Source organism: Crocuta crocuta, unplaced genomic scaffold (genome assembly GCF_008692635.1).
Source record: "Crocuta crocuta isolate KB4526 unplaced genomic scaffold, BGI_CrCroc_1.0 scaffold7, whole genome shotgun sequence".
Taxonomy (NCBI): domain Eukaryota; kingdom Metazoa; phylum Chordata; class Mammalia; order Carnivora; family Hyaenidae; genus Crocuta; species Crocuta crocuta.
Window position 1 is genome coordinate 8,668,043 of NW_027531904.1, and position 6,907 is coordinate 8,674,949.

General features: G+C 56.3%; 1 long non-coding RNA gene across 3 annotated transcripts in view; it reads right to left on the reverse strand.

Moving 5' to 3' along the window:
* LOC144240083 (uncharacterized) overlaps window positions 1–6,907 on the reverse strand; it is a 63,581-nt gene that overhangs the window by 11,863 nt on the left and 44,811 nt on the right. For 2 of the 3 annotated variants that reach the window (XR_013337576.1, XR_013337575.1), the window contains exons 2-4: window positions 4,110–4,255; window positions 3,211–3,280; window positions 2,035–2,235 (exon numbers count right to left, since the gene is read on the reverse strand). This is a non-coding gene — a long non-coding RNA (uncharacterized LOC144240083). The remainder of the gene's footprint in view (window positions 1–2,034; window positions 2,236–3,210; window positions 3,281–4,109; window positions 4,256–6,907) is intronic. The other variant, XR_013337577.1, reaches the window with a different exon arrangement.

Sequence of the window (6,907 nt, forward strand, 5' to 3'; positions counted from 1 at the left end):
CCGGCCGCGCGATGCGCTGATCCGTCCGGTCAGCAGATGCGTGTCACTGCGACGCAGGCCGAGGCTGGTTAAACGGTAACAGGTCAGTGACCTCATGCGCACACTCAGCCCTTCCTGAGTGCCTCACACCGCACTTGTGAGGCCGGGGGACGCCGGTCGGCTTGGTGTCGGGGCTGCCTGGAGTGTCTGGGCTGCAACGGCCTGAGTGGCAGAAACGCCCTTTCCTGCACCCAGAGGTGCCACTGGCGGACGGGCAGGACTGGCACCCATGGGTGGCCTGGTGCAGACCTCTCACTCCGGGTCATTTTGAGTCCTCTTGACTGCAGGCTGTTTGGGGAAAGATGTCTCATTGCCAAGGCCTCTCTCCCCTGGTCTGACCATCGGGGGGTGGCAGGCTGCCTGTGCCCCCCTCACGGCCCCCCAGCAAGCCTTCAGGGCCCCCACCAGCCCGGCCGTTTACAGCACACCCTGAATGTGGAGTTTCTCCAAATGTCTACACTCACTGAGAAAGCCTTTGCAAGAATCCTGCTCGCTCTCATGAAAGAGGGTGAATGCGCAGGCTCCCTTCCTCACAGGAGCGCGCGCGCACGCGCACACACACACACACACTCATTTCCTCGGGAAGAAACAGGAAGCCACACATGATGTCGCTCAGAAAAAGGACAGAAGACAAGGGCAGAGACGCTCTAGAAGAAGCCAGAGGCCTCGTCAGGAAGGCCTCTGTGCAGCCACAGCCCTCGGCTGGCCCGTGGCTGCGAGTGCTATTCTGAAACAGAGGTCATGGCACATCAGCCTCGTGCGCGAACACGGTTGTGCAGATGGAGAAACATTTCTCAACAGTGGTTCCCAACAATTGCTTAGAAACCAGGTCTTGGGGGCGCCTGGGGGGCTCAGTCAGTTTAGCGTCCGACTTCCGCTCAGATCATGATCTCACGGTTCGTGGGTTCGAGCCCTGTGTCGGGCTCTGAGCTTACAGCTCAGAGCCTGGAGCCTGTTTCAGATTCTGTGTCTCCCTCTCTCTCTGACCCTCCCCTGCTCACGCTCTCTCTCTCTCTCTCTCTCTCTCTCTGAAATAAATAAAAAACATTAAAAAAAAAAGAAACCAGGTCTGGGAGCGATCTGCCCTCCCTCCCCCCACCCCTCACGGCTTTCCCCCACAGACCTCCCAGCCTCTGAGGAACCCATGGACGGCACAGAGGTGCTCTGTTCCTGGGGCATCCGCGGAGCTCGTGGGCTGTCATTTTTGGCAAAGGCACACACCTGTTCTTCTCTTTCCACCCAGACACCAGGAAAGCCAAAAAGACTTCAATCATCACTGAGCTCATCAAAAAAACTATGCCTTCCTGTCCGCACAAAGCTCTCCCTTTAGGATCGTGGCTCTGGTTGCTTAAACGCTGACCCTCAGGACGGCGAGGCCAGAGGGCGCCCCCTCAGCCACATCACACCCCCTTCCCGCGGGGAAGCGCATGCTGCTGGACTGAGCAAACCCACCTATCTGCCAGTGCCCATTTCGGTACCACGCACTGGAAGCAGTTGCCAAAAAGCTGGCAGAACATCATGCCTGTGGGCCGGGTCCCCTCCCCTCGCAGAGAGAATTCTCCGGGAAAAGCAATGGTCATGATAATACATACCTGTGGCTCATCACCAGTCATTTACTTGGCTTTAGAATTTGTTTTTGTGCTTACGTGGGAATATGGGTCTGCCTAAGGCTGTGGGAATTCACGGCACTTTAGATAAACTCAGTGTCCTTCCCCTTACAGACCTGACTCAGGCGGAAGTGGACGCGGGTTAGTCTGCCTCCTGCCCGCCCCGCTCAGAACCAGACATCAAGAAGACCTCCTGAGGCCAGGTGTCCTGGGCTGCCATTGTGTTCCAGGAGGTGACACAGCTTCCCTGCCCCGCCACCTGCCTCCGTGTTCCCAGGTCACCGCCTCCCTCTGACATCCTGTCTCCCCAAAAGCTTCTCACTTAACAGCATGGATTTTAGGGGGGGCACTGATTTTAGGGGGCAAAAAGAGGGGCCTGCCATTTTACCTAGTGCTACGCTGGGTATTTCTGCTTATTTGGTGGACACGGTTCAGGTGGTTCATTGTCTTTAGGGAGAAGATCTCGAGAGGCGAATGGCAAGCAGGAAATCATGGGGGAGAGTCAGCACCCGAGAAGAACATCATCCCGAGAATGTAAGCGTCCCGAGGGCAGGAGATTTTCCTGTGCCGTTTCTCCAGCACCTAAAACCTGCAACATCACGGAGCGTCAAGAGCCATTTGTCAAACGAATGAGGTGAATCGAGGACTTCCCATCTCTAGAAATTCTGCGACATCGTCTTCTTAAAAACCACAAGCCAAAGAGCCCCGGGAAAACTCAAAGCATTAACTCTTGATTTTCTGGGGAAATGGCGAAGAAGGTCTACTTGGGTTTATTTGTTCATTCAGCACAGATTTCTCAGCCCCCAGCCACGTGCCAAGCCCCGGGCCCAGAACGTGTGGGGCCGGAGCTCCAGGGCGGCCGGGAGCCCCCCTACCTCCCCCCGCCCCGCACTGGCCGACAGACGGGGCCTGGTGATCCCGCGCCGCGGGCTGAGTGCTCCCCAGTGCTGGAGATGGGCTCGGGAGCCAGGGAGGGAGTGACTAACTTCTCACTTTGCCCAGGGGCCTTGGGGAAGGCTGGGACTTGAAGCCTCAACAGGAGTTCACATGCCTGGCGAGGGGCAGAGGGGGAGGGAAGGAGTCCAAATTCTCGTCTTGGACCGTAGCTCCATCAGATTACACGTTCAGCAGGGCTGCTGAGCAGGAGCCAAATGGACAAGCAAACGTTGGCTCTTCTTCCCTTTTCTCTCTTCTCCGGAGAGAGATGCTAGTGAACAACGGTGGCCAAGAGGCAGGTGACACAGGGAGCGTGGGCCGCCTGGAGAGCCAGCCCCGCGGAGTCACACGGCCCTGGCCGTGTCCGGTGTTGGCCACGCAGACGGAGGCCGGGGGGCCGCATGGCTTCCCCGCCAGGCCGAGCCCTCGGGGGTCCCGCCGCGCCTGCACCTGCCTGTCACCTTGCAGGCCGCCGGGGGCTGCTTCATCCGGACGACGGACGACAGGACAGACAGACAGACAGTGCTGAGACAAAGGGCGCTCTTAAGAGACTGAGCGCTCCTGAAACCATGCTGCCCGTTAATTGCCGGGGAGGGAAGGTGCCAAGGTATCTTAATTCAAATCTTACCTCACCGTCCCAGGGACCTTTTGTTGCTGTAAGTAAGGATGGTCCTCGGTTCCAAGAAGAAAATTAAAGGCTGCTCCCAAGATGAGCACAGTCATTTGGATGAAAGAAAACACACGGTTGCATTTAGAGATCAGATCTCAACAAGACAGGGCACCACCTCCCGCCCAGGGAGGCTCGGGCCACAGGAGGCAAAACTGGAATTCGGGCGAGAATCCTCTGCCCTTATTACAGCGCCGCGCGCCCGGGGTCTGGACACACGTTTCAGCCGCTAATTAGTTCTTGCAGCTACTGCCGTGGGTGCATCCGATACGCACCCATTTTCCTGATGGGAACACTGACAAGGACACAGACAGGAAAGGTGTTCTTGGAAGGACATGAGAGTAGGTCCGCTTAGCCGGGTTTGCCCAGGGAGAACTGGGCCTTGTCGCTTTGGCCTCGGGGCGCCGTGTGCTGCGAGCTCAGAGGCTCTGCCCTTCTGCATCTGGACCCATCATCTGTCCCCACATTTGGAATAAAAGTGGCAAAGGCTTATTCTGGAAGCTAGATGCTCAGGGGAGGGCTGCTTGTGAAGGGGAAGGGCATGCCTTCCGGAGCCGGCTTCCGTGGGCTTTGCTTTTTCTTCTTTTTTCCTAGCTTTTTTTAAAACTCAGCCTCTCACGGGGCGCCTGGGTGGCTTAGTCGGTTAAGCGTCCGACTTTCGCTTAGGTCATGATCTCGCGGTTCGTGGGTTCGAGCCCCGCGTCGGGCTCTGTGCTGACTGCCAGCTCAGAGCCTGGAGCCTGTTTCAGTCTGTGACTCCCTCTCTCTCTGACCCTCCCCTGCTCATGCTGTCTCTCTCTCTCCTAGAAATAAAAATAAATAAATAAATAAATAAAAAAAACTCAGCCTCTGGCACTTACCAGTGACGTGACTTTGCCAAGTTTCTCCAGTAAGGAATGAGGCCCCGGTTTCTTCAGCTGGAACACAGCCTTGGTGGCAACAATCATTCTCTTCTCACAGGATCCACGAGCCTTCACCGAGTGTTTGTGGAGGCTTGAAACAGCACCTGAGCCACAGAAGAAGTTAAGCACTGGGGTGACGCGAACGGAATTACTGACACTCGAGACCCCGGGTCTACGAGGGCCCCAGTTCCATGCCGCGCCTCGTTCTGATCTGTTTAATAACAGAGAACGGGTTTTATTTAAATATCATTTACGAAACTACTAGATTTCTAGTATGTTTGCATCTTACTGGTATTCTATGAGTTGTTGCCGCCTTATTACTGTATTTATAATATTGTTTGTCATATGCTTGTTTTTGTTTGTTCACTTATTCAAATACATTTTAAATTAAAAAAAAATTTTTGATGTTTATTTACTTTCTGAGAGAGAGAGACACAGACAGACAGAGTGTGAGCCGGGGAGGGACGGGGAGAGAGGGAGACAGAGAATCCGAAGCAGGTTCCAGGCTCTGAGCCGTCAGCGTAGAGCCCGACGTGGGGCTCAAACCCCCCAACCGTGAGATCATGACGGGAGCCGAAGTCGGATGTTCAACTGACTAAGCCCCCCAGGCGCCCCCAAATACACTTTAAAAGCAGTGTGTAATACCTTCCCCATTTTTTAATGAAAAATGATGCGTCACAGGACGGCGTTGGGAATCATGTACCTGAACCGATAAGCAAGGCTGCAGGTAGGAAATGAAGGGATCAAGGTGCCTACATTCCAGGTCAGAGAACCATGGCCTGGGGCTGCTGGGGGAAACACTTTGGCTGGAAGTGTGGGCATCACCCCCGCTTCCCCCAGCCACACCCACCCAACAATGGCTATAGAGAGGCCAGGCCAGGTCTGCCCGGGGAGCGGGGGAGGGAGGGCCTTCTGTCTTTGAAGCCAGGGGAAGGAGGTTCAGGGGAGATCGTCATCACACTGGCGGGGTGAGGGTCCGGCGCACTCCTGGCTCACGCGGGGACCAATGAGCGCCTTGACCCAGCCTGCCACCGCGGTGCCCAGGGCGCCCAGAAGCAGCGCTGGGGTGAGCTGCATGTTGGGAGCTGTGGGTAGACGTCGGGACGGACCCACCTCCCCAGCCGCGGGCCCCGACCTGGAGTTTCTGTCCTAGCTGGGACAGGCTTCTGCATGTGCCCACGGGTCTAAGAGGCGCCCTGCTGAGCGTAGGCGTGTTTGGAAGCCAGTGACCCCACTGAGCGGGGCATCAGATGTGCACCAGGCAGGGAGATACAGGCCCGAAGTCTAAAGGGACCGTCGCTGGCCCAGAAGGGAGCCGCCCGAAGGCACTCCCTGCCAGCATCAAGTGCGTTGTTGCTGGGCAGGAGCGATGTCCCCTCGCTGGGCCAAGGAGGACGGCAGCTGTCTCCCCCTCTTCCTCTAGGCCCCGATGCCAGCCTTGTCACAGAAGCCGGAATGAGAAGGAAGGACGAGGAGAGAGACCAGCAGAGCGGCAAGCGGACAAAACCACGGGCCTCGCAGAAGGAGGGGAACGCTGGGCTGGGTATAATAATAGCCAACCTTACATAACGTCTCCTTGGTGAGCCTGGCACTCTTCGGGTGCTTTAATTGTAAGTACTCCTTCCAGTGAGGCAGGTACCGTCATTATCCCCATTTAACAGATGAGGAAACTAGGGGCACAGAGAGGTTAAGAAACTTGCCCAAGGCTCTCAGCTCATTAAGTGCAGAGCTGGATTCAACCCCGGCAGCTGCCTCCAGACTCTGCAGTTTTTCACTGAACAACACAGAATCTTAAAAAAAAAAGAAGAAAAAGAAAAAAGACTGTGAGAAGCAATAACAACAACAAAAGAAGATGAACCAAAAAAATAGCCAAGAAGTTACAGAACCAGAGTGACATAGCAGCACGGAGGCTGCTACCCCACAGGAAAGGAGGGGCTGACAGAACATGCCTAGTGGCGAGCTTGGGAAAATAAAACAATTCCTTGTTTACTCACCCCCGTGAGTTGAGATTCCCTGATAAACTGCCTTCCCACCGCCTTCTCTGTGCCTTCCTGCAGGCCTGTGAGGCCGGCACTGCCAGTATATTCGCATTTTACAGACAGGAAGACCACGGGTCAGGGGGTTAAATGAGCTCCCAGGGCCACCCGGCTACAAGGTGGGGGTTTGAAATTAGTTCTTATTAGCTTTAGGACCTGAGCTTTGGGGAGCCTGGGGGGCTCAGTCGGCTGAGTGTCCGACTGCTGATTTCGGCTCAGGTCACGATCCCAGGGTCGTAGGGCTCTGAGCACGGAGCCTGCCTGGGATGCTCTCTCTCCCTCTCTCTCTCTCTTCCCCTCTCCCTGGCTCGTGCGCTCTCTCTTTCTCTCTCTCTCAAACTCGAACCACACCAAACCTGGACTTTGAACATCCTGGTGCTGTGGAGGGTGCCGGCGTGAAGCCCACGTGGATTCTGCCATGTTTCTGGTCTGGTCACGTGGGGGAGCAAGCACATGGCGGTGGTGAGACGGTCCCAGGGCGCATTCGGCTGGGCTGAGGGAAAAGGAACTCGAAGGCACACCTCCCCAGAGGACTGGGAAATCAGTGCAGGACAAGGCCAGTGTCATGTCGAGCCCTTTACACCAGATACACAGGTAGCTCCGTATGGACTCGCGCTACCCTGAGGACACAGGGAGGCCCACTCCGGCCTGTGCGTGACAACCCAAGGCTCCGGGGTGCGCCCGAGGCCACACAGCCAGAGGCGGGCCGGTGGGGGGGGG